This window comes from Canis lupus, chromosome 1 (genome assembly GCF_011100685.1).
Source record: "Canis lupus familiaris isolate Mischka breed German Shepherd chromosome 1, alternate assembly UU_Cfam_GSD_1.0, whole genome shotgun sequence".
Classification (NCBI taxonomy): Eukaryota; Metazoa; Chordata; class Mammalia; order Carnivora; family Canidae; genus Canis; species Canis lupus.
Window position 1 is genome coordinate 24446091 of NC_049222.1, and position 27099 is coordinate 24473189.

General features: G+C 41.1%; 1 protein-coding gene and 1 long non-coding RNA gene across 5 annotated transcripts in view; both read left to right on the top strand.

Annotated features, from left to right (window-relative positions):
* Positions 1–952: 952 nt before the first annotated feature.
* Positions 953–7412, top strand: LOC119875936. Its single transcript, XR_005353047.1, has 3 exons — positions 953–1113; positions 1763–1805; positions 6214–7412. It is a non-coding gene; the product is annotated as an uncharacterized LOC119875936 (long non-coding RNA).
* A 9972-nt stretch (positions 7413–17384) lies between these two features.
* Positions 17385–27099, top strand: part of MC2R (melanocortin 2 receptor) — a 39002-nt gene continuing 29287 nt past the window's right edge. The window contains exon 1 of one of the 4 annotated variants that reach the window (XM_038525575.1): positions 17385–17486. The gene's annotated coding sequence lies outside the window, so the exon portion shown is untranslated. The remainder of the gene's footprint in view (positions 17487–27099) is intronic. The other 3 variants (XM_038525578.1, XM_038525576.1, XM_038525577.1) reach the window with 3 other exon arrangements.

Sequence of the window (27099 nt, forward strand, 5' to 3'; positions counted from 1 at the left end):
CACCCAGAGTTAATATTGAAAGACATGAATTTAGTGTCCTCATAATACCTATTCAATCCCTGTTTTTTGGATTATTTCTTTGGGCTTCCTCTTTTTTTTACAGGCTCCCCCTTAATATTTCTTGCAGAGCCAGTTTGTTGGTCACATATTCTTTCAGTTTCTGCCTATCTTGGAAGCTCTTTATCTCTCCTTCTATTCTGAATGAGAGCCTTGCTGGATAAAGTATTCTTGGCTGCATGTTCTTCCCATTTAGGACCCTGAATATATCCTGCCAGCCCTTTCTGGCCTGCCTGGTCTCTGTGGAGAGGTATGCTGTTAACCTGATATTTTCCCCCATATAAGTTAAGAATCTCCCATCTCAAAAAAAAAAAAAATCTCCCGTCTCTTGCTGCTTTAAGGATTTTCTCTTTACCTTTGGAATATGCAAGTTTCACTATTAAATGTTGAGGTGTTGAATGGTTTTTAATGATTTTGTGGGGGAACCTCTCTATATCCTGGATCTGAATGCCCATTTCCCTCCCCAAATTAGGAAAGTTCCCAGCTATGATTTGTTCAAATATACTTTCTGGCCCTCTGGTCCTCACAGTGTTTTCTGGAGCCCCAATCATACTTAGATTCTTCCTTCTGAGGCTATCATAATTTCCCTTAACTTTTCCTCATGGTCTCTTGTTTTTCTCTTTTTTTCCTCAGCTTCCTTCCTTGCCATCTACTTGTCTTCTATGTCACTCACTCTTTCTTCCACCTCATTAACTCTGGTCGTTAGGACCTCCAGTTTGGATTGCATCTCATTTAATTGATTTTTAATTTCAGCCTGATTAGATCTAAATTCTGCAGTCATGAAATCTCTTGAATCCTTTATGCTTTTTTTCCAGGGCCGCCAGTAGCTTTATAATTGTGCTTCTGAATTGGCTTTCTGACATCAAATTGGAATCCATATTCTGGAACTCTGTGGCAAAGAGTGCTGTTTCTGGTTCTTTCTTTTGTGGTGAGTTCCTCCTTCTAGTCATTTTGCTCAGTTGCAGAGTGGCTGTATGAGTGGGCTGAGTCCAGAATATTAACCACAACCGAAGTAAATTCCACCCTAGATGATTCTGACGAGGGACGCTGAGTGAAGTAAGTCAATCGGAGAAGGACCACCATCATATGGTCTCACTCATATGGAGAATATAAGAAATAGTGAAAGGGATTATAAGGGATAGGAGGGGAACTGAGTGGGGAAAAATTAGAGAGAAAGACAAACTATGAGAGACTCCTAACTCTGGGAAATGAACAAAGGGTGAGGAAAGGGAGGTGGAAAGGGGGTCGGGGTGACTGGGTGATGGGCACTGAGGGAGGCACTGAATGGAATGAGCACTGGATGTTATACTGTATGTTGGCAACTCGAACTCCAATAAAAAATACACACAAAAAAGTATGTATGCCAAATATAAGCAAGAAATTCATAAATATATGCCTCTGTGTTGAGGCATAAAAGAATGATAAAATAAAAATAAATCTCAGGTGAATTTGTAGGTGTTCAGGATGTTTTGAAAGTTATCTAGGTAAGTTGGTGGGATGAGATGAGTTGAAGACCCTACTCTTCTGCCATCTTCCACAGGGTTCCAGCTTAGCCAGGTTAACATAGTTCACCCCACTTCAACTTCAACCCCAGTGATATCTGGATATATGTGGGGAAAGTTAAAATGTTCTCTGGATTATTCTTCTGAATATTAAAAGTGTTGTCAGTAGTAACCAGTTTATTTCTCCTGTTTTCTTTCTGAAGTGAGGTGATTCCTAGGAAGAAATAAAGCCATCTTGACCAGCAGGTAAGATATGTAGACCTCTATTGAATGTGCTAAAACTCATCTTCTTCAAATTTTATCACTACCAAAAACTAAATAAAACTTACATTTTAGGGGCACCTGGGTGGCTCAGTGGTTGAGCATCTGCCTTTGGCTCAGACCATGATCCCGGCGTCTTGAAATTGAGTCCTGCCTGCATCAGGCTCCCTGTGGGGAGGGAGCCTTTGTCTCCCTCAGCCTTTGTCTCTGCCTCTCTCTCTGTGTCTCTCATGAATGAATGAATGAATGAATAAACTTAAACAAAAAAGACTTAAATTTTAGAATGATGATCTTAGGCCAACTTATTCGTGTGTGGCTGTCTTTATACCATACAGCCATGTTACCAAGGGAAAATAGTGAAGTTGGGTGACAAGAAAGGAATGGTGTGCTACTCATATTTTCATTAATCTTAAATGCAGGTGGATCATGTCACTTCCTCACTGAATCTGCCCAGCTTCAACATTTCTGTTCCTTCCTTAGCTCCAGCTATACAGCCCAGAATTGTGTTCTCCACATGCACTTGGGGCCCATGCTCCTTCCCCTCCCCAGGTTGTCCTGTACAACCTTCCATTCATTCTATAAGTGCCCCCTTTCTTCCTAGAAGATTTCTACTCTCACTTCAGATCCTGCTCCACATCACTTCCCAGGAGAACTTTCCTAGCTCCCCCAGCCCCACATGTAGAACAGAATTAATTACTTCTTCCACTTCCGGGGTGCTTCATGCCAGTCTATGTTATAATGCATATGACGTTCTAGTAAATGTTCTAGCATACTTTGTCTGACTCCAGACCTAGCTAATGAGCTCCAGGGAGCAGATATGGATCTTATTCTCCATTAAGGATATCTACAGCTATAGGACAAGATTGGCACAGATCACCACAAATATTGGTGAAATATGGTGGGTAGTGCAAAAGATGGATAAGCTGGTAAATGAGAAAGTACATAAAAAAATAGTGAACATTTCCCCTAAGCCTTGCCCTGTACCTTACTGCCAACTAAAATACCAGAATTAATGTGCAAACCTGAGATGAGCAGCAGAGTTAGAGTGAGGAGGAGGTGCTCTCCATGACTACCCATATACCTGAGCAGTAGTTCTTGGGAGATCAGGAAGGCCATATGGGTAGATGCAGCATGACAAATCTAATGGTAAAATCCATAATTCCACCAGAAAGGTAAGTGCCAAGTGCTCCCTTCTCCCATCCCTGACTACCTCTATCCTACATAATAAGTGTAACTGCATTTGTCATCAATGGGACTGAGCTGTCTTCTCCACTATGGGAATTCCCTGGTACAGGCTGACACTACTACATTTCCTTAAACCAACCAGTTTATGAGGCAAATATGAGGCATGTAGAATCCTTAAAAAGGAAAGACTCTGGTCCTGCCATTCACTGATTCAGACATTACTACACCCACAGTCCCAGCCACGTACTCACATTCACACATTCAAAAACACACAGCATTTTCTTCCTTCTACATCCACCCTGTCAAAAAATTGGCAAACCAGGGATGCCTGGGTGGCTCAGCGGTTGAGTGCCTCCCTTTGGCCCAGGACATGATCCTGGAGTCCAAGGATTGAGTCCCACATCGGGTTCCCTGCATGGAGCCTGCTCCTCCCTCTGCCTGTGTCTCTGCCTCTCTGTGTCTCTCATGAATAAATATATAAAATCTTGTTTAAAAAATGCATTTTTAAAGGAAACTGAGAAAGTTTTGATGCAGACGAAATACATCTAAAGGTCCTAATGCAAAAATAGGAAACGAGTCAATACAAATCCCATCCTACACTATTGATTTTTTAAAATCTCATTATATATGCAACCTGCCACATTTTAAAGGCAAAAAAATTTGAAGTGTATGAAATAAAAACTTATTTCATTACTTTATCTCACCTCCAATCCACAAAGCCCTCTCCCTAGAAGTGTCCACCATTAAGATTTTAGTATCTTTCATGATATACAATTGACCTTTGAACAACACAGGTTTGAACTGCTTGGGTCCATTTATACATGGATTTTTTTGGATTTTTTTTTTGTCTATAAATATACTATGGTACTGTCAATATATTTTCTCTTCCTTGTGATTTTCTTTTTTTTAAGATTTATTTATTTATTTGAGAGAGAGAGAGCATGAGCAGAAGGGGCAGAGAAAGAGAGAATCTCAAGCTGACTCTGTGCTGAGTGCAGAGTCCAATGCGGGGCTTGATTCCAGGACCCTGAGATCATGACCTGAGCTGAAACCAAGAGTTGGATGCTTAACCAACTGAGCCACCCAGGTGTCCCCTTATGATTTTCTTAATATTTTTCTAGCTTAATTTATTGTAAGAATACAGCATATAGTACATATAACATATAAGATATGTAGTAATTGTTTACGTTATTAGTAAGGCAACAGTTGGCTATTAGTAGTTAAATTCTCAGAGAGTCAAAAGTCATGCTCAGGTTTTTAACTGTGTGGAGGGTCAACACCCCTAACCTTCAGGTTGTTCAAGAGTCAAGTGTATTTAGATACATACATAAAGACATATTTTTTTATTTTTTTATTTTTTTAAGACATATGTTTTTGAATGCAGTTGTAAACAAGTTATACATATTGTTATCCAACTTGTTTTTTATTTAATAATTCTTCCCATACAAATATATATAGATTTACTGATTTCTCTGTTATCATTCTTTTCCTTCTTACCCTCTTCCATACAGTTATACACTCATAGACACATACACGCATGCACATACACATACACACATAGTTTTTTCATTGTTTGTTATCCCAATTTGGTATTATATTGCATATTTTATGCATCTTGTTTTTCTGATCCAACATCTCATGAAAACTGGTTTGGCTCTAGTTCATTCTTTTTAATGGCCAGACTATTCCATTCCATAATGTCACAAATATCCCACTGTGTGAACACACCATGGCTTATTAAATCATTTCTCATCTGATGTATGTTAATTTTCTATTTGTTGTGATCACAACCAATGCTGCAGTCAATGCGTATGCATATTCTTAAACACTAGTGTTTTTTAATTATGCTATAAATTCTCAAGAGTCAGCTCACTGATTCAAGGGTACATTATATTTTATTTTAAACAATAATGCTGCTGGGGTGCCTGAGTGGCTCGTCTGGTTCAGTGTCAGACTCCTGGTTTTGGCTCAGGTCATGATCTCAGGGTCATGAGATCAAGCCTGGCCTTGGGTTCCTCTTCTCAGTGTGGAGTTTACTAGAGATTCTCTATCCCTCTCCCTCCCCTTCTGCTCCTCCTTCCTCTCTCTCTCTCTTTTAAATAAATAAACAAACAAACAAACAAACAAATAAATAAATAAAATCTCAAAAAAGGATAATGCTGGATTGTTTTCTCAAGATGCTATAACAATTCTAATTTCCTCCAGCAATCCATATAAATATATTTTCTGAATACTTCTGCCAGGATTAAAGTTATAATCATTTAAAATTTTCACCATTCTAATTAGTAAGAACTTAATTGTCATTGTTGCCTTGTTTTTCATTGCCCCCACCAAGGCTGAACAGAGCCGTTTACATATTTATTCTTTTCTTTGATCTGAATCTCTGGAATTGGTCTTTTCATACTCTTCAACTCCCTTTATTGCATTGTTTATCTTTTTATTGCCAATTTGTACAGTATTTATTTAGTCATTCAATGATACTATTAAATTCATACTAGAGCCAGACACTGCTCTGGACACTGAAACAGAAAAGTCTCTGCCTTCAGATAGCTTCTACTCTAATGTGGGAAGACAAGCAATCAGTCACCAAGAGGTACATTACGTCTAATGGAAGTCAATACTGTGGAGAAATAAATGTAAGGCCAGGAGAGACACAGGAAATGGCTGAAGGAAGTCCCTCTATCTGACTTATGCAGTGAAATAGTTTGATCACAAATGATTATTTCTCATTTTACTTATGAGATCTTTTACCTTAGAAATTTTAATGAGGTCAAATTCCCTTTTAATGTATTCTTAGCTTCCAGGTTTCTTGACTTGACTAAAAAATTAGCAAGACAAGTCTATATTTAACTGTTTTCTTTGTTACTCTCAGATATTACTGCACAATTTTATCATTTTATGAAATTCAAAAAAATGGGATTCTGGGTAGAATTACATTAAAGTTGCTTATTAATTTTGAAGTTTTATAAGTTTACATTGTCTTCACATCTAAAAATATAGTAGATAATTTTTAAGTTTCATCTCTTGCTTTATTTTTCAATAAGATTTTGTCATTTTCTTCACATAGTTCCTATAATCTAGTGTTGAATTTAGTTCCTAGTCATTTCCTTATTTTTTGTACTATGAATTAAACTTCTTTTTCCCATCTCAATTTGTTACTTGTTTTTGCTGGTTAATGACAAAAACGTCTCCATTCTCTTTTCCACAGTGATCTGAGGTTTATTCATATATATCAAGAACATTTATGCCTGCGCAGAAAGAAGTTAACATCAGTGACTCAACAATAGGGGCAGAGGAGTTTGGAATTCTAAAAGTCTAAAAGACTAAACTGAGGTTTAGTGCCTTGAAAAAACTTAGATATTACAAAAATACCTTTTGTTACCTGAGCTTACCCCATAGGACATGAAAACATGATTTTTTTTTCTTAGCAAATTCAATTTAAGAAATCAGCCACAAATTGTGTGTGGATTGCTCTGAATTCCCATCCAAATGTGGAACTCTATGGCTGGCTGAGAACTTCTCAGAACGTGGAGTGCCTGGCTAACCAAATTCACAGAGAGGTCTCCCATGCAGAGGTATGAGGAGCCAAGGCAGCTGAAACCTCAACTTGAGTGTTGTCCTAGAGGGGAAAGAATGCATATGCCAACTTTTTTATGGATATTCAGCAAAATAAATGTTTTGAAAACCAAAATAGATTAGTTTGACAAATGTGCAATACATGATTTGCAGAGAAAAATAGGATAGTGACAAAGTGTGACATATACTGATATCTTAGAAAAAATGCTAGAGCTACTACCTAAGGTAAACTTAAACTGGTTGATGGGTAATTCAAAAATATCTGTGGTAGAGAAGGGACAATATGAGGGAAGCCATGGTTCCTACCCCTGTGGAGCCCATGACCTAGTAGAGGAACTGGGCAAATTGTCACAATGCAAAGAGATAAGCACTATGTGTGTCCCATGTGGTAGGCTGAGCAGCAGGAGCACTCCCTTTTGCAAGTTTTTTTAGGGTAGGTGGAGATAGGATGAATGTACTAGCCCTACCCTGTAGGAAATTGGAAAGGTGAGCCGAAGCCATTTTACAAACGGTATTTGCATTAAGAAGTGTAGCTTTGATACTGTAAATTAGTTGTTTTTGAATATTTTTTGCTCAAGAATCTCAGAAGCCTACTTCTCCCATGTACATTTCTCATGGAACTTCAAACATTTTTTGTCATAAGTTTTTTTTTAAGCATAAGCTTAACTGCAAAAGGTATCATTCCTGTTATGTTGTAAATATTGACAACTGTTGGGGATTTACCCCAAAGATACAAATGCAATGAAACGCCGGGACACCTGCACCCCGATGTTTATAGCAGCAATGGCCACGATAGCCAAACTGTGGAAGGAGCCTCGGTGTCCAACGAAAGATGAATGGATAAAGAAGATGTGGTTTATGTATACAATGGAATATTACTCAGCTATTAGAAATGACAAATACCCACCATTTGCTTCAACGTGGATGGAACTGGAGGGTATTATGCTGAGTGAAATAAGTCAGTTGGAGAAGGACAAACATTATATGTTCTCATTCATTTGGGGAATATAAATAATAGTGAAAGGGAATATAAGGGAAGGGAGACGAAATGTGTGGGAAATATCAGAAAGGGAGACAGAACGTAAAGACTGCTAACTCTGGGAAACGAACTAGGGGTGGTAGAAGGGGAGAAGGGCGGGGGGTGGGAGTGAATGGGTGACGGGCACTGGGGGTTATTCTGTATGTTAGTAAATTGAACACCAATAAAAATAAATTAAAAAAAATAAATAAATATTGACAACTATAATATCCAGGGGAGTCTAAATATTTCATACCTACCGATGATCTGTTTTCAAAGATACAGGACCACTGTGTTTCTAAAAGTCAGAAATTTTACATCTTCTGTCTTTTTTTTTTTCCCCTTAAACTTACTGAAAGTAATTTTCCTGTCTTTACGAAAACACTTTATTGGATCTGTTGGTTATGTTAAGAAAAGGCCCAGGCCTAGAAGGAATAGAAGGTTGAAACAAGTGGGAGTTGAATTGCTCTGCAACTGTGGTTTTCAAAACTTCAGGAATCAGGATCACCTGAAAAGTTTAAGACATAGGTGGCCAGGTTCCCTCACCCCCTACCTTCACCCCAGGATTCTAACCTAGCAGGTTTGCTGAGTTCCTGACATGTTTCCAGATAATTTTCAGGCTGCTCATCCGCAGACCATACTTTTAAAACTACTGTTTAACAAAATCAAGTAAACAGGTGTTGTTTGGGGGCAGACTTTTAAAATATTTTTTAAAGAGATTTTGAATTTTCCTCTGATCCACTGAAAATAAAAAGAATTTGGGGAGGCCAAGGATTGAAACTGTAAAAGATATAACATTGTACTTTAAGGGATCAGACCCCCTATTTAGGTGGTGACACGGAGGGAAAAGGGAAAGAAAAGGGCCTTTCTGATAAAGTAGACTGGCCCTAATAGAAAAGCTCCATGAGAGTGGTGACCCATTTTGTTAATTGCCAAACTGCCAGCAACCAAAATATTGTCAGGCACAGCAAGCTCTGAACAAATGTTAGGTGAATAAATAGTGCTGACAAGCGGAGGCTCTGAGCTACAATACTGCTCTAGCAAGTCTTCTGTCCTGCACGGGAGCCTAACGCTAGGAGAGTAAGAAGACTCTACTGGCTTAAGGCAGCGTAGGACGGGTCAGCCTGGGCCGAGATGGATGGGCAAGGCAGCAAGGAGATGCCAGGGGCAGCGGAACAAGTGGAGGCCACAGCAACCATTCCTCCTAAGAGGAATAGTCAGAGAAAGACAAATATCATATGATTTCACTCATATGTGGAATTTAAGAAAAAAAAATAATAATTGAGGAAAGGTGGGAAAAAGAGAGATAGAGAGAGGTAAGCCAAGAAACAGACTCTTAACTATAGAGAACAAACTGATGGTTACTAGCAGGGAGGTGGGTGGGGGAGGAGTTAAACAGGTAACAGGGATTAAGGTGTGTGTTTGGAGTAAGCACGAGGCGTTGTATAGAAGTGTTTAATCACTAAATTGGACACCTGAAACTAATAAGTAGCTTAACTAATTGGAATTTAAATAAAAACTTTAAAATATACAAATATTTAATTGTTAAGAGAGAGAGAGAGAGACAAGGCAAGCAAAATTTGGGCCTTCAATGAAACATGCGTTAGGTATGAAAGAGAATTACTTGGCCTTACAGGATGGCACTGAATCATTTCACCTCCCTGGGCATTAGTTTCCTTACCTTCAAATCAAAGTTGTTTTTAAATTTAAATTTAATTTAATTAACATATAGTGTATTATTAGTTTTAGAGGTAGAATTTAGTGATTCATGAGTTGCTTATAACATCCAGTGCTCATCACATCAAGCTCCTCCTTAATGCCCATCACCCAGCTACCCCAACCCCTACCCCTTCCTCTCCTGAAAATCGAAGTTTTTAAACCAAAGGACTTGTGAGTGCCCTTCCAATCCTTAGAGTATGGGATTTGCTAAAGGTTTCTCATTAAAAGTAGCAGTGATTAGCCCTGTGCATATGGACTTGCTCTGAGACAAAACCAAGGGTCTTATTTTTCCTTTTTGGGAGAAGCTCCAAAACCAAAAACGATGGACGGTATGCCTATGCCCAAACCAGAATATTTACTAACAGTTCCTTATGTTCTCAATTTTTTGGAACCTTATTATTTGTTTACTTAAATTAGCACAGATAGGCTATGTTTTCTGATCGAATCTCTCTCCCTGGTGAAGACAGAAAGTGCTAAGATCTTGAAGCATTTTAGACAGTTCGGCCAAGTGGAAAAGGAGCACTCTGGAATGTTGTGTGCTTTCAACACAGGAACTGCACACAGATCTTTGCAGAGCGTAGAGCACCCTCTCCCCACCTGCAGACTCCTCAGGCATAGTCCCTGACTTGAAGCTTCACAGACCGCAGAGTGTCCGTGTTACAGAACCGCTCTGTTGCTGTGTAATGAAAGCCAAGATGCGGACATGGCAGTGCTCAGTAGACGAGGAGCAGTGTGGGGGGAAACACGGGCACGGACATAGCACAGGCCAGTGACTATTTACGTGCGGCCCTGGGAAGCTCAGGCCGATACGTGCCAGGGGGCAAGCACACAGTGACCTCTGCAAACCCTTTCCAAGCCCGCTTTCGTTGAACTTGACGGTCTGTGCAGAAACTCTTCCATTTGTCCCACCCATCCTTCCAGCTCTGTGCCCCGGGGGGTGGGGGGGCTAAGCAGTGGGACAAGTCAATAACTGCTTGCCCTGTGGCTATGGGTTGGATTAAACCCATGAGGCTGAGCAGAGGAAGGAACAGGTAAGGGGGGTCCTCCTGCTCCTCCCTATGGGGTCACCACAGTCATACATCCCCTCAAGCGCAACTGGTCACCACACTCTCTGCTCTCCCCTCAGGCCCAGGACCACAGACAGGCAAACAGGCACGACTGTCCCAAGGATCTGTGGCTGTTTAACTATAATCTGCCCCAATTTTTGTAAATAGTCCTTTTATTTGACACTTCTCAAATAATGCAGTGTGATGGGCCATCCTTTCCAGGACTCTGACTGTCTAAACAAAGCTCCGTAATCTGGGAGGGATATGAGAATGCTACAGAAGTTCAGCAAGAGAAAAACATAAATGACCACTGGGATAAAGCGAAGCAGGAGAACGGAAGTTTACTGGAAGAAGGAAAGACCAAGAGAAAGTCTTTATTACCATGGGCTCCTTGAGAATATGAAGAGCAGTAGGCAATGGTGAGGAAGTGCAGACTTAACTTTTGTCTGGCACACGATAGCTACTTGACCTTGGGCACGTCAGCCTCTGGAGTCACTTTCTTCCTCTGTGAAACCCAGAGAGCTTGACCAAGATAAAGAGACTCTGCCTTTTGGTTCTAAATAGGGCTTTTCCCATGCTGGCTGTGTGCCCCCCGCCTCCCTTACACACTCCTTTATTTTGTGGCTTCCCTTAACCCTAAGGGTGATTATCTGCATGCAGGGGGCTAAGGTACAAATCCCTACTTCAAAAACCACCACCACCACCGTGTCCCCCTTCCCAAATCAATCAGTGCAACCTCTCTAACAGTGCTCAGCTTCAGGTGGCAGCTGGTACCGCCCCACCTTCCCTGCTTTACCCCACCCACCAGTCAAAGAACTTAACATGATGCACAAAGACCAGTCATCGTTAAGGGTTTATTTACTATGTGCAAGGCTCTGCCTTTTTATTCTCTCTGCCCATGCTACCAAAATTCTTATCTACTTTTAATATGTTCCTCTAATTAAAAATAATATTTTGGGGCACCTGGGTGGCTTAGTGGTTGAGCGTCTACCTTCAGCTCAGGGCGTGACCCAAGGGTCCTGGGATCGAGTCCCACATCGGGCTCCCAGCAGGAGTCTGCTTCTTCCTCTGCCTGTCTCTGCCTCTTTCTGTGTCTTTCATGAATAAATAAAAATCGTTTTTTTTTTTTAAATAAAAATCTTTTAAAAAAAATCACATTTTTGGGCAGCCCGGGTGGCTCAGCAGTTTAGCACCACCTTCAGCCAGGGCCTGATCCTGGAGCCCCAGGATAGAGTCCCACATCGGGCTCCCTGCATGGAGCCTGCTTCTCCCTCTGCCTGGGTCTCTGCCTCTCTCTGTGTGTCTCTCATGAATAAATAAATAAAATCTTTTTTTAAAAAATCACATTTTTATATGGCATTCAAGGTTTTTCATGATCCAACATCATGCTGGTTTTACTTACCCCCATGTCTTCACCAGTCCCCACTGTCTAACCCTGTATTTAGCTTAGCAAATTCTTACACAGTGCTTACGATATGCCAAGTATCATTCCAAATGCTTTACAAGTGTTGATTCTTTTGACTCTTATAATATCACTAACTGCTAATGTACTAGTTGGAACAGGCAGGCTAAAATAAAATAACAACTTAACCCAAAAATATCAGTGGCTTAAAACACAATAGACTTGTTGCTCATTGTTTGTATGGTATGGGCCAGAGAGGTCTCTGCTCCACATTGTCATTCCATGTTGTCATTCAAGGACCCTGTGGTTTTATCATATGGAAGAGATGGCCTCTGAGGACCCCACAAAAGTGAAAAAGGAAGCGAATGGGGAGCCACGGTGGCCTTCACCTGGCTCAGTGTGGGACTGACACCTATCACCTCACTCATAGCGGGCTGGCCAGAAGCAGTCACATGATCAGTCCCAACTGAACTATAATAGAAACTGGAAAGAGAGAGCACACGTGGGGTTTGGAGAGCCCAGGATCCCTGCCACAGATAGGAAATCTTAGCATACTTTCCAGAAAGAAAATAACCAAAAAACTAAGTCCTGGAAAGTTTATGTAACAGGTTCAAGCTCACACAGATCATCAGTTGCAAATCCAGATCCATGCCCAGGCAGTGTAGCTTAGCTCTAAGATCTATATTATCTGCTGTGGTAGGCTACCTCCTTACCCCATCCCTCCCTATTCCCTCTCCACTCCTTCCTACCCTCGAGTATATGCTTTTATCATCACTTTCCTTCTTTTTCTGTAATGCTCTTCTCAACTGTCTGCCTAGAAAAATCTTATTTACTCTTCCCAGTGCAACTTCAACAATATGGGAAGACGTCCTCACACTTACCTAATGGAAAGACAGGCACCTTAATATCTAAATTCTTCAAGTACCGTAGCACTTTTTACACATAACCTTTGTGTGTTGCACCTTTATTCCTCTGTGATCCTTCTTCCCAACTAGATGAACCCTGCTAGGTCAGAGAATGTCATACTCATCTGACTCCCTGGCACCCAACAGGGGGCCAGGCATGAGATGCACACAATAAAAGGAGTGTTGGAGGTGCTGGGTGGCTCAGATCACAATCTCAGAGTCCTGGGTTGGAGCCCCACATCAGGCTCCCTGCTCAGAGGGGAGTCTGCTTCTCCCTCCCCTTCTTGCCCTGCCCCTCCCCCGGCTCATGCCTGTTCATTCTCTTTCTCTCTCAAATAAATAAATAAAAGATCAAATAAATAAATAAATAAATAAATAAATAAATAAATAATAAATAATTTTTTAAAACCAAAGGAGTGCTGAATAAATGAGCAAGTGAGTAGATAAATCTTTGCCTTGCTGTACATGCTGTTGGCATGAGGATCCAAGGGCCGAATGTATGTGGATGGGCCAACAACAGAAAGGTTTGAGTGAGGATGGAACCAAAATCTTTTATTGAATACCAGCTCTGTGCCGATTGTTATTGCTGGGCTTTTTGTGCAGGTAGAGGTTTTCTGCAAGCAGATTTTAATATATTCCCTTTACCACTGGAAATGGGGTCGAATAGGAAACATAAACCTGTAAGAAATTTGCACCCTTTGGTTTCACGGGCAGAAAGCTAAATTTACGTCTGTAGTTGACCCTCTATTCTGGGTGGCATGACTTTAGCCAGCCCCTTTGGTCAGACACATATGCTAAATGCGTGCTCCTAATTCACTAAGTAGCTCAGAAATTGGTGAAATAACTCAAATGTTAGATCAGACTAAAATAACATTGCTTCATATTTCTGTGAGAACATAAACAACTAAGCAGGCAGGCTTTCATCTTTCCATAGTCAGGCCGTTGCCTCCCACAGGCCATCTTGTCATTCTGGCTGAAGGGTCCCACTTCTGTCGACGGTCCTCTCTGCGTTCTCAGACTGTGTCTTGCTACCTCTCTGGCACTGTCACCTGCCTCCCCAGGGCCCCCTCCCTAGTGGATGTTCCCATCAACACACACACATGCCCATGAGACCCTTGCCTGAAGAGAATGTCTCCTTTTCCCCATGCTGACACCCACCTCTTGCATAAAAAACTTCTGGAAACACTTGTCCATACTTGCTGTTACTGCAACCTCGCTCTCCATTACCCCCTCAAGCAACTCCAACTGAGCCCCTACCTGTACAGCTGCTCCCCATTTCCCCTCTTGCTCCTGCAATCCATTCTCTAAGAAGCCAGAAGGATCCTTTTAAAACCTGAACCATGTCATGCCACTCCCCTGCCTTAGAACCCAGGGGCTTCACATCATTCTCAAAATAGAATTTTAAGCATTTATCATGCCTCCAGCCAGTGACTGCACTTTGCTGCACCTCCTGTGTAAATGAAGTCAAAGAGCCCACCTCCCACATTTGTTGTAAAGATCAAATGTCCGCATGTATACGGCACTTGGAACAATGCTAGTGGCCGGCGCAAAGGAAGCGCTATGGATAGTTTTATTATTGCTTCAGTGGCATATTTCAGCAAAGATGTGAATTTGTGAAGCAATAGAGAAAATATATATTGGCCTCTGTTTCCAGTTGCTGGCACAGAGCTACTAAAATCCTCGTAAATTCGTAAGTGATAAGTGCATGAGGGGCATCTTTTGTTCTAATATTTGGTCTTTGACCTTGGTTCCTGACGCAGAGTTTCTAAAGCCCTTGGGTGACCCTGGGCGATAAGAGTGTCTTTTCTTCTAATGAGGCAAGTCTGAGATCAAGCCTCCATAAGTACCCCAAAAGTACAGAGTTGGAAGAGTTTCTGGGCTCTGAATATATCTACATGCCCGAGGGGTGGCACACGCCAGCTCCACAGGGACACAAGCTCCTGCACTCAGGTACTCCTAGACCTTGGCCTATGTATATTTTCCCTTGGCTATTCATTTATATCCTTCATAATATTCTTTATAATAAGCTAATAAAACTAAGTATTTCTCTGAGTTGTGTGAGTCATTCTAGCAAATTACACAACCCAAGGAAGTAGCCGTGGGAACCTAGATTTACAAATTCAGAAGCACAAGTGACAACCTGGGACTTGCTATCGGCATCGGAAGTGGGGAGCGGGCTTATGGAATCTATAGGGCCCAACGCCGTCTCCAGATAGATAGTGTCAGAACTGAATTGAATTATAGGACACCAGCTGGTGTCAGGTCATTGCTTGATGTGTGAAAAACCACCCACACACCTGGCATTGGAGGTATTCTGAGCATGTGAGTCAAGGAGAAATACAAGAGGAGTGTGTGTGTATTTTTTACCAAGTTACTTTCCAACTCCCAGCATTTTACGTGTTGTGCAAATGGCATGGCCCTGCATGCGAAGGATACCTGCGCCTGTCTCTTCTTGCTCCCCATTCCACATCCTTCCCCAGGCCCTGTCTCTTGGCTCAGTCACACCCCCCAACTCTCTTCCTCTCTCCTTCACTCTCTTTCTGTCTTGCTCCCCTTCTGTCTTTCTCCCTCTCTCTCCTTCTCCTCTCTTTCCTTCTCCCCCTTTTCTCCCTCTCTCTTTCTCTCTGTCCTCTTCCATCTCTCTCTTTCTCTCTCTGTGCCTTCCTCCCTTTCCTTCTCTCTCTCTCTCTCTGTCTCTCTTTCTCCCCCCACACTCTCTCTTACCTCTCTCTCTCTGTCCACCCCACCCCCCCTTCCACAAAGGCAGCATAACACTGAGAAGGGTGGTGGAGCTGTGAAGAGCAGAAGAAAAGTGTCTGGGCTGCTGGATTGTACAAGAAGAGAGAGAGCTCCAAGCGTGCTCCCTACAGTCCCCTTTACCGGCCTCTCAGAGGAAGAGGCATGGGCTGGTGTAGCATGTGGTGTACCCCCAGCACCCAGCATTGCAGTTGTTTGGCCAGCATCTCAGTTCACAAGTTTGCTTTTAATTGTTCACCAGCTGAATGAGTTTCCCTCTAGCTAAGGTAATTTTAAGAAGAGACCACTCTTTCAATTATATCTTGGGCCTTGCTATAAGGAGAACCACAGGGATTGGCGTGTGATTGATTGCACAGTTCTCTAAACAGTTTCGCAGACCTAATCTCATTTAATCTCCCCAACAACCCACTTGACACGAGGAAACTGGAGACTCAGAGACCCAGCAGAATCAGAACCCTAACCCATGCCTTCTGGCTCTAAAGCTCATGTCATTTCTACTCTGCTCCTTCCAAGAGATTTTTTTTTTTTTGCTCTATTTTCTTGCATAATGGGAGGGAGATCAGCCCTCCCACCCCCGCAAAAAAGGAAGAACTAAAATAGCAAAACCAACTCTCTTTCCTAGGGCTTAGCCAAACCCTTAGGTCACCTTACCCATCCTTGACATTTCTTTCATGTCTCCTAAACTGAGCCGCCCAGGACTGCACACAGAGGGCAGCTGCTGAGGCTTGCCTTCTCCCAAGAGCGCCCAGTGCTCCAACACCCCCTGCATCTGCCAACCTGCCTGGGGCTCATTCCCTAGATCTTGCCACCAGTTTTCCCAACTATCTAATCGCATCTGCAGATCTTTGACAAAGGTTCCATAATGCTGCAAGTCTAAGGGTTGAGGACAACGTGTCTCTTCTTTTCCAGGTAACATAAACAGTGGCTTTCTGGAGGCACCGCCCAGCTCTCCTATACTGTCTCATCCATGTGATTCTGGTGAGGCCTGTGAAACACCCTCGTCTGAGCCCCAGGGCACGTTGCTGGGGCGCTCAGCTAAGCCTGGAATGACCTCGACTCACGCAGCTCTCAGGGAGAACATGCTTTGCTTCAAGGACAAGCCAGAGGAAAGTAACTTTAATAAGAAGTATTTCCATGCCTGGGAAGTCGGACTCCGACCTCTGTCCTCAGCCCTGTCCAGACCGCCCACGTGCGGACAGCGCTCAGCTCGGGGCTGGGGCGGGTATCTTCAGAAACAGCTACTGGTTTGGAGTCCACCCCAGAGCCCCAGGTGCATCCCGAAATCTGGCCCCAGGCTGCACTGAAACATGCAGGTGGTTGTGCCTGGTACCAACGGGACTCCTTCCCTGCAAGTATTGGCAAACAGAAAACCAACGATATTGTAACTAAACTAACTAAACAATTTTGCTTTGAATAATGGGATGATTGATGGCAGTTTCTGTGCAGTTTTATGACAGAAAAGAATTGGCAGGACATAAGGGTTTTTCCTTGACTTGGCACGTGCTCTGTGAGGTGCCCTTGAGCACACAATTCCCCGGTTTCACTGTTTGAACTTGTGAAATATGGACAATAGGGTTATTTCCTTCTGCTTAATAAGATGAGTGAGGCAAATGTTTGCAAGATGTCTTGAGAAGTTTGCTGGAAATTTTAAGACAAATTCTTCCGAAATAATTTTCTCAAAACCCCAGTTTATTGAATTCCCTAGCACAAAAATTAAATGCAATTCCAAAATGATGTTAAAAAAGAGAAAGGTTTCAATTCCATAATATGCCATAAACCCTGTCATAAACATTGGAGGTGGCCTTGTCTAGCTGAGGCCATGGAAACTATGTCCTAATCGAATTGTTTCTTTCCATTTCCCTAACTTTAGATCAACAGAAATATGCAGTTCACTTCATAATGACATTTATTCAAGGTTATGATAACAAACTAACTGTCTCTCCCAGTGATGCATACGTTCTGGTGCTTTCCAGCCCAAGGCCTACTTGCTTGCTTTTCTTTCAAACCTCATTCATTCTCAGTCTTCTCAGCCAGAAAGTTCATGCTTCAGAACTGAAGGTAAGTACCTTTTTTTTTTTTTTTTTTTTTTTTTTTTTTTTTACTATTCCTCAGGTTCTTGAGTGCTTTCGGACCCTATATAGAACAGTCAAGAACAAATCTGGGGAAAAGTTAAGCTCAGCATTTCCCTTTAATTATGGTCTTCCATTCTTCTTGAAGGAATTTGTTATCTTTCTAATTAAACTATTATAATAAAATCTATTATTTGTTTGTCTAAAGCAGCCTTCCTTATTAATGACTTCTTTAGCTTCTCTATATATGTATTCTTTAAAGTCTCATCAAGCTCTATGCAAGGACTATGGCCAGGTTTATCCTCATATTTCTTTTGCTCCTTCATGAGAGTCACCCTTTTACCTGATTAGCTTTTCTGTTTTTACAAGTGCTACAGTTTTACTGCCATGGTGATCAGGGATGCTGGCATGTGGTTGGCTTCCTGTGCCTCTGGCATGAGTCTCTAAGCAACTCTGCCATCAGCATTTATAGGTGGATTATTTGTGGTTCTGGGGCTGATCTTTAAGATCAACAGTCCTCTGATTTCCTAGGCAGTAATACAGGATATAATATAAACAAGAATTAAAAATACATTTACTATCACATACTCCTTCAAAGTGGTTCTCATTTGGGAATGAGTCACGGCAGACTTGAGACATCCCGTCTTTGCTTGGTTAGCTCTGTTACGGAGGACACACGTTCTCCAGAGGGGAGGTTTCAGTCTTTTTGTAAAAACAACTGTTCTTCATATTTTTGTTTCCTTGGGCTACCTTGAGATAACCCTACCACTCACCCTCCCCTAAATACATGCATATACACATATATACACACAGGTACACATACACGCACAGACATAAACATATACACACATACAAAGCCCAGGAGGAGTAGAGATGGTAATGGGGTAAGAGAGGTACTGAGAGTAAGATCTTGAGCGAGACTGGGAAAAGGAAAACTCCTTTCAGTGCACCCGGGGCAGGAGTGTGGAAGGGACAGTTGTAAGCTGTGCTCATTCATTTACATATTGATCAAAACTGTCTGCTGATACTTAGGTGCCAGGCTTTGCTGCAAACCACAGTGAGAGCGCCTGCTGCTAGCCTCCAGAAGCTAGGGGCTGAGGACACAGATATAAGACAGTATCTCACACTACCTCCTACCTGGGAACACACGCAGCCAGCCGGGGAAGCACAGAGAAGGAAACCTAACTCTACCTTTTGGGAACCTCAGCCCAGGGTAGAAGGGGGAGGGAGGGCCCCTAGTAGGGAATGTAGTAGACGGCGCTGCAACAATCTTTACTTTTCAGGGAACCCTGCATCTCTTATGACGGGGGAGAGGTTCGCTCCAGCAGAAATTGCCGCCTCACTGCCTCAGAGCAACTCAAGGCAGTTCAGTGTAAAAAAAAATTGTTTTAAGTCATCCTATTCTTTACCTTGATAATTTTTCCAAATGTGTTTCCCATATGAATACTTAATGGCTAATTAACTTTTAATGAGATCCTTCTGCTCAGTGTAAACAGCCCCCATCTTGCATTCATTGTACAGATATCAGTATGGCCAGGTTCTCTGCTGGGTACTACAGAGATGGTGAGGACAGTTCTTATCCTAGAAAGCTCAGAATCCATTTATGAGGGAAGGTTGTGTTTTCTAATGAGAGTAATGCCATCAGAGAAATAAGGACATATGGTCTATAGGAAACATAGATGGTAAGCTCTCTCATCCTCCTTCAGGAGAGGGGAGGCAGCGTAGGAAAGTCTGCACAGAGAAAATAATGAACATGAAAAGGAGATGAAGAAGATGAGGATGGGGCACCACACAGACATTATACCTTGTGCACAGGCTCAATGGGAACATAAGAGCTGAAAGACAGATGGCCTGGTGTACATGGAGCTCAGGTGGACTTGGGGCTCAGAAAAGTGAGAGATAAGAAAGAAGGTATGAAAAGAGTGTAGATCTTAAATTTGTGCTTAGTTCTCTAGCTATGAGGAGCCATAGTATTAAAATTTAGAAAGTGGCTTTAAAGTAAGTGCTCAGCTCAAAATATGCATGTTCCAAACACTGTGCCAGCAACACATGTAAGACTTACATGGGGGCAACTGGGTGGCTCAATGGTTGAGTGTCTGCCTTTGGCTCTGGGTATGGTCCCAGGGTCCTGGGATCGAGCCCTGGACCAGGCTCTTTGCAGGGAGCCTGCTTCTTGCTCTGCCTGTATCTCTGCCTCTCTCTGTGTCTCATGAATAAATAAATAAAATCTTTTTAAAAAAATAAGACTTATATGAACCCTGACTTGGTGGGAAAACAAAACATATGCAAGCAATAGACACTTAAATGACCTAGCATGTGTTCCAGTGTCAAAGTGTAGAGCCAGCAAGCATTTTTGAAGCTGCTACAGCAACCACCCTCAGGGAAAGGTCAACACAGAGACACATTCAGGAAGGGTCTTGGAGAAATGTGTATCGCTGGAGTAGAACTTCAACAAAGGGAGCTCTAGAGTCAATGGAAGGTCAAGTCAAGGATCAGGGTGAAGAGGAGAGAAAAAAGAGGATGGAGATACCCCACACATAGCAGGAGCCTCCCCCGCTGTGTAAATGTGGGCAAAACTTCACTTCTTGGGACCTTCATGTCCTTGTCCTAAAATGTGGTAGCATTGTCATTCCTGCCTAATTCCAGTCTCCTTGTAATGTCAAATAGGACATTAGAGTCTAAGAGCAGAGCTCTGCAGAATGTTATAATGTCTTTACTCTGGCCACCTACAGGGGCCTTTGCCAGCTGAATGTTTACCCTGACAGTGCTCCTGCCTACACTATGCATTGGGAAAGAAAAGAACACGGCTGCCTCATACCCCAATAGACAGGGTTACCAAGAGTCCTCTTACAATTGATCCTAGATGTACTTCAAAGAAGAATATGCACTGGATTCAGATGAGCGATTATCATTAAATAACACTGCCGTGTGAATAGGCAATGTCTAGAATTAGGGGCGCTTCTGTTCAGTCAGATCAAGAAAATTGGCATTAGCTGGTAATGGTGATGTGATGCCAGCAAAGGCTGTTTGGAACAGCCCAGGGTCAGTAAGTAAATTAAAAACGTATCTATCACTGGAGTTCCTTTTTCCCTCTTTCTTTCAACAGAGTGTAGATTAATAATATCCACAAGTCTTATTATGATGCTTGTCTATTCTATTATTCTATTCCATTCTATCCTATTCTATTTAGCACCCAAAAGGCCTAAGAGTGGGACCCCCCAGTCTTCAGCAACTCCTACTGCTCCAGGCCCAAACTTACACACCCCCTAAATGCCCATATGCTTGAAGAGTCAGTATCATTACCTGGTCAGACTAGCCTTGTGGTCCAGAATCCTGCTGTTCCCACTTACGCTCAGCCTCCAAAGACTGTATAGAATAAAAGAAGAGAACATGGGCCTTGGAGGAAGGCAGATTTAGTAGCTAGTTGACCTTGAGAAAGTTACTTAATCTCTCTGAGCCTGTTTTCTTATCCATGAAATGGGTGGGAAAGCAGGGAATAGGTATAGTACCTCTTATGTACTTTGTATTAGAGAATACTAAGTTATGCACCTCTTTGCATGTACTGTGAACCCTTTCTGACCTCTAACATAGAGATTATTGTAAGAGAAGCCATACAAAATCAAATTGTCCTTAAAGTACAAAATTTTAATGAAGTGCTGATGTACTGGGAATTTGTTTTTTTATATTATATTTTTTTATGTTAGAGTATTAATTAAAATTGCTAGGCATACATTTTGGGCTCTACACAGTAGACAATGAATTACCTATGTCACTTGTAGGTAAAGCCAATCTTTTTTCATGCCATGTACACCATGTGGAAGCCATGACTCAGGTTAGCAAGTCAATATAGTTTTATCTATTCTTTTTCTTGTGTGTGCATGTCACATCTCCCCAGTTAGATTTTGGTGGGCAGCACGGTGTTTCTATCTTTTTTATTCCCAGCCACATATAACCTGAAATTGGGTCCTAGAAGGTACCCACAGATGATAATTCTTTATTTGACTACTTGAATTAAAGCCAAAAAGTCCTAAAGTTTTCCTCCTTTCCATACCCTCCCATACACCCGCTCTCATCACTCTTCTTTGATAACAACTGCCCCCAATTAACAGTCCCTCATCCTCTGGGACTAAGACCTACTACAGAGTGCATGAAGCACAAAGTCAGTGGCCACTAGTTCCTCAAAACGCCAGAGAAGGGCAGCTCGGGTGGCTCAGTGGTTTAGTGTGCCTTCAGCCTGGGGTGTGATCCTGGAGATCCGGGATCGAGTCCCACGTCGGGCTCCCTGCATGGAGCCTGCTTGTGTCTCTGCCTCTCTCTCTCTGTGTCTCTCATGAATAAATAAAATCTTTAAAAAACAAAACAAAACAAAAAAACGCCAGAGCAGGATCCAAAGACCAAAGTTGCTCATTGTGCTCATGGCAGCTTTGAGGTCCATTTAGGTTGGAGTCAGCCCATTTCAAAGGCAGTGATAAGAGGAGCCAGATGAGGCAAAGAAAGCTTCAGGGAATCCATCCAAAGATATGAAGAGTTTAAAATTCTTCATCTGGAAGAGGAAAGAAATTGTTTATGTTGTTTTATTTAATTGCACTTGTTCCAGTTAGAAACCATTAGAAACCAGTTAGAAACCATTTTATGCTTTTGGAAAAGAAGTATCTGGAGCTATTTCAGAAATGGGAATAGAAATGGAATTGTGCAGGAAAGAATCCATACTCATTTTTTCTTTCTTTCTTATATTTTATTTATTTATGAGAGAGAGGGAGAGAGAGAGAGAGAGAGAGAGAAGCAGGCTCCATGCAGGGAGCCCAACAAGGGACTCGATCCTGAAGGCAGCGCTAAACCATTGAGCCACCCGGGCTACCCTTCAATACTCATTTTTAAGGAGAACTGCAACAAGGGTTTGATTGGAGTTTCTTCATTTGCTAAAAATGAAGTTCCAGGAGAGATCAAATGGCACCAAGGTTGCTCCCTGATATGCCCACCTTTGCTTGGGGCCCTCAGCTCCCATTATGGCCATGTACACTTGGTCCCCAATACTGTGGCATGCTTCCTTTTCATAGCAATGATACGACTCTGGGGTCTTCCTACTTCACACTCTTACCAAAGTCAACTGCACCTGCACATATTCCCTTCTGAACTATCTGACAACTTTCTATAAACCATAAATAATGGGATTAAGTGAAATTGTGTCAACCTTGCTTCAGGTGTAAATCATAAAATATATTGAAAAAGAAAGCATTATCTGAAGATGATACTTTGACCCAAAGGAAAGCACCAGGATGGGAGTGGCAAAGAGGTGTTAGTTTTGTGCAAGATAGTTGAGGGCACCTGGGGCTATCCAGAAATCTTCCCATGCTAAGGCTGAGATTATTTGAGGCAACTACTCTTATAACGAGAAGCAGAGATGGTTTGAAAGAGACTCCAAGGCATGCGCTTGGTTCACAGAAGCAAACCACAGTGCTAAAGAGTGGTGAGAGTATCCAACCAGTGTCTACAGGTTCCTGTACTTCAGTGGAAGCTGAGGGTAAACTGTCTAAGCTCCCCTCGTGTATTTTTGCAGTACATGTTTTATTTTATTTTTTCTTTTAATAATACATTTATTTTTTATTGGTGTTCAATTTGCCAACATACAGAACAACACCCAGTGCTCATCCTGTCAAGTGTCCCCCTAAGTGCCCACCACCCAGTCACCCCACCCCCCTGCCCTCCTCCCCTTCCACCACCCCTAGTTTGTTTCCCAGAGTTAGGGGTCTCTCATGTTCTGTCTCCCTTTCTGATATTTCCTACCCATTTCTTCTCCCTTCCCCTCTATTCCCTTTCACTATTATTTATATTCCCCAAATGAATGAGAACATATAATGTTTGTCCTTCTCCGATTGACTTACTTCACTCAGCATCACACCCTCCACTTCCATTCACGTTGAAGCAAATGGCGGATATTTGTCATTTCTAATGGCTGAGTAATATTCCATTGCATACATAAACCACATCTTCTTTATCCATCATCTGTCGATGGACACCGAGGCTCCCCCCACAGTGTGGCTATTGTGGACATTGCTGCTAGAAACATCAGGGTGCAGGTGTCCCGGTGTTTCCCTGCATCTGTATCTTTGGGGTAAATCCCCAGCAGTGCAATTGCTGGGTCGTAGGGCAGATCTATTTTTAATCCTTTGAGGAACCTCCACACAGTTTTCCAGAGTGGCTTCCCCAGTTCACATTCCCACCAACAGGCAACACATGTTTTAAATACCAAACTCAGAAAACTCGAAAAGCAACAAAAAACACAGATTCCAAAAAAACTCTTTCCAACTTGGTCTATAGATTCAACACAATCCCAATCAAAATCCCAGCAACTTGTTTTGTAGGCTTTGATAAACTCATCCTAGAATTTATATGAAAAAGCAAAGGATTTAGGATAGCCAACACAATACTGAATAACAAAGTTGGATGTTTGATATTATCTCACTTCAATACTTACTATAAAGCTATAGAAATCAAGACAATGTTGGTATTTTTTTCTCTTTTTTTTGCTTTGTTTTTTAAATATGTATATATATATTTATTGAATGTTGGTATTAACAAAAGAATAGATAAATAGATCAGTGGAACGGAATAGAGAGCCCAGCAGACCCACATAAATGTAGCCAACTGATTTCAACAAAGTGAAAGAGCAATTCAATGGAAAAATAAGCTTTTCAACTAATAATGCTGGGACAATTGGATATTTACATGCAAAAAGAAATCTAAATATAGGTCTTACACACAGAGAAATTAACAGGAAATATAAAATACAAAACTATACAACTTCTACAAGTAAAAAGGAGAAAAAAATCTACATAACATGGATTTGATGATGTGTTTTTAATATAATGCCAAAAGCACATCCATAAAAGAAAAAGTAAATAAATTTACTTTATTAAAATTTAAAACTTTTGCTCTATGATAGACATTACTAACATAGTGGAAAGACAAGCCATAGACTGGAAGAAAATACTTGCAAAATAAATATTAAAAAGTGAGTTTTTTCCAAAAGTATTAGTTTTCCAAAACAGTATTATTTTTCCAAAAAGTAGTTCCAAAGAACTATTAAACTCAAGAAAACAAGAAATATAATTTTTAAATGGACAAAAGATCTGAATAGATATCTACCAAAGGAGATTTACAGATGGTAAATAAGCATGTAAAATGATGCTCAGTCATCTTTTATCATTAGGGAAATTAAAGTTAAAACAATGAGATACCACTACATACATCAAAATGGCTAAAATCCAAAACACTGACAATACCAAATGTTGGTAAGGATATAGAGCAATAGGAACTCACATACATCGCTGGTACAAATGCAAAATGGTGCACTTTGGAAATCAGTATGGCGGTTCTTACAAAACTAAGCAAACTCTTAACCATATGATATAGCAATCATGCTCCTTGATATTTACCTAAATAAGTTGAAAACTTATGTTCACACACAAAAAAAACTGCACATGCATGTCTTTGGCAGCCTTATTCATAATTGCCAAAACTTGGAAGCAACCAAGATGTCCTTCAACAATCATTTAGCACTCAAGCCCCCCCAAAAAAACACTCAAGCCTTGGGAAAGGCAAAACCATAATAGAATAAACAGATAAGCTGTTACCGGTGGTTTGAGGAGGAATTGAGGGTTGAGTAGATGAAGTACCAGGGAATTTTTAGAGTATAAAACTATCATATATGACAATGTAATAGTGAGTATATGACATTTGTATATGTATACATTTACATATAAATATAAATTTGTATATGTATATGTATTTGTATTTGTTAAAACCTATATAAATTTATGGCATAACAGCGAATCTTATGTATGCAAAATTCTTACAAGTCATTTAAGAGGTTAGGGGATCTCAGGATGAAGTGAAATGAAAAAATCTAATTGTATTATAAAGATGCTCAATGAATGGGGGAATGAAGGTGGTGCTGATTAAGTAACTTTGAAAATGAATGGAGACTATAAGATAAAGATAAAAACACTGTTCTCTAGTCAATAAAGTCCACAACAGTGATATGGATTAACAGTTTTGTTAATGTATACTAGAATTGTACAATTAAGTAATGCATGGAAAAGGACCCTAGCCAAGTTTCCCAGTGTTGAAGTAGAAGGTTATAGATAAACAAGGAGAGAAGTCTAGAGGGATCTATGAGGTAATGGATTGACGTTGGAGACATTAGTATGAGCTCATGTTTAGCTTAATATAGGTAGAGATGGATAGAGAAAAATTTGTGTGTGTATATATATATATACACACATATATATATAATACACACGCATTGCTAGTGCACACATGCGACATGCGTATTTTCTCTGTTAGCTGAAAAGGGCCTAGAAGCTATGGCAACCCAATAAAATTCAGATCTTGGTTTCTAATACAGTTCTTTAGGAAAGGAATCAGGAATCCTTGGAACAATGGCTGATTCCATGATGAGGGCACAAAATAACAAGAAGAGCCTAGAACATTTCTTAGTGACAAAAAGTATATAATGATTCCAAAAAGCCACCATTATGAGGGTATGTTCAGAGGACACTGGTGCCAACTAAATAGCTCCCAATGAACAAAGTTGGAATAATTCAAGCCAAAGTCATAAATAAAAATCCACATATTCATGTTGATACAAACAAATGATAGAATGAATAAACAGAAGAAAATAGACATATATCCAATGGAGAACTGTAAATAATTTATGTAGATACTCGACTCTCACCAGAGAGGGGGACTAGCTCTCTACTCCTTAAATGTGGGCTGTGCACAGATGGGCAGGGGTGCTTCACAGTAAAGAAACTTAATAGAAACTATCTTAGCCAGGTGAGGGTGGGCAACGTCAATTGTAATAAGTTGTGTTGATACTATGCCCCTTGACATGCTGTAATGACAACATCACCGTATCTCTTGTGGTCTTCTCCAAAATCCATACCCCAGTCTTATCATGAGAAAAAAAACAACAACCAAATACTAATTGTAGGACATTCTACAGAATACCTGACCAATACTCCTTAAAACTGTCAAGATCATCAAAAACAAGCAAAGTCTGAGAAATTGTCACAGCCAAGAGGAGCATCGGAGACATGCTACATGTAATCACACCTATATATCATGTGGGGTCTTAGAACAGAAAAAGAGCATTAGGTAAAACAAAAGAAGTATGAATAAAGTGTAGACTTTAGCTAATAATAATATGTCTGTATTGGTCATTAATGGTGGTTAATGTACCATACTAATGTAAGATGTTAATAATATGATAAACTGAGTGTACTACCTATGGGAACTCATTGCACTATTTTTACAGTTTTTCCATGAATCTAAAACAAGTTTATTTTAGGGGTGCCTGAGTGGCTCAGGCAGTTAAGTGACAGACTCTTGATTTCAGCTCAGGTTATGATCTCAGGGTTGAGAGATCGAGCCCTGGGTCTGGCTCTCCAACAGGCATGGAGCCTGCTTAAGATTCTCTCTCTCTCACTCTCCCTTTCTGTTTCTATTTATAACGAAAAAAAAACTAAATTAATTTTATTTTTAAAAAAATTATTCTGGGGCACCTGGGTGGCTCAACTGGTTAAATGACTAACTTCAGC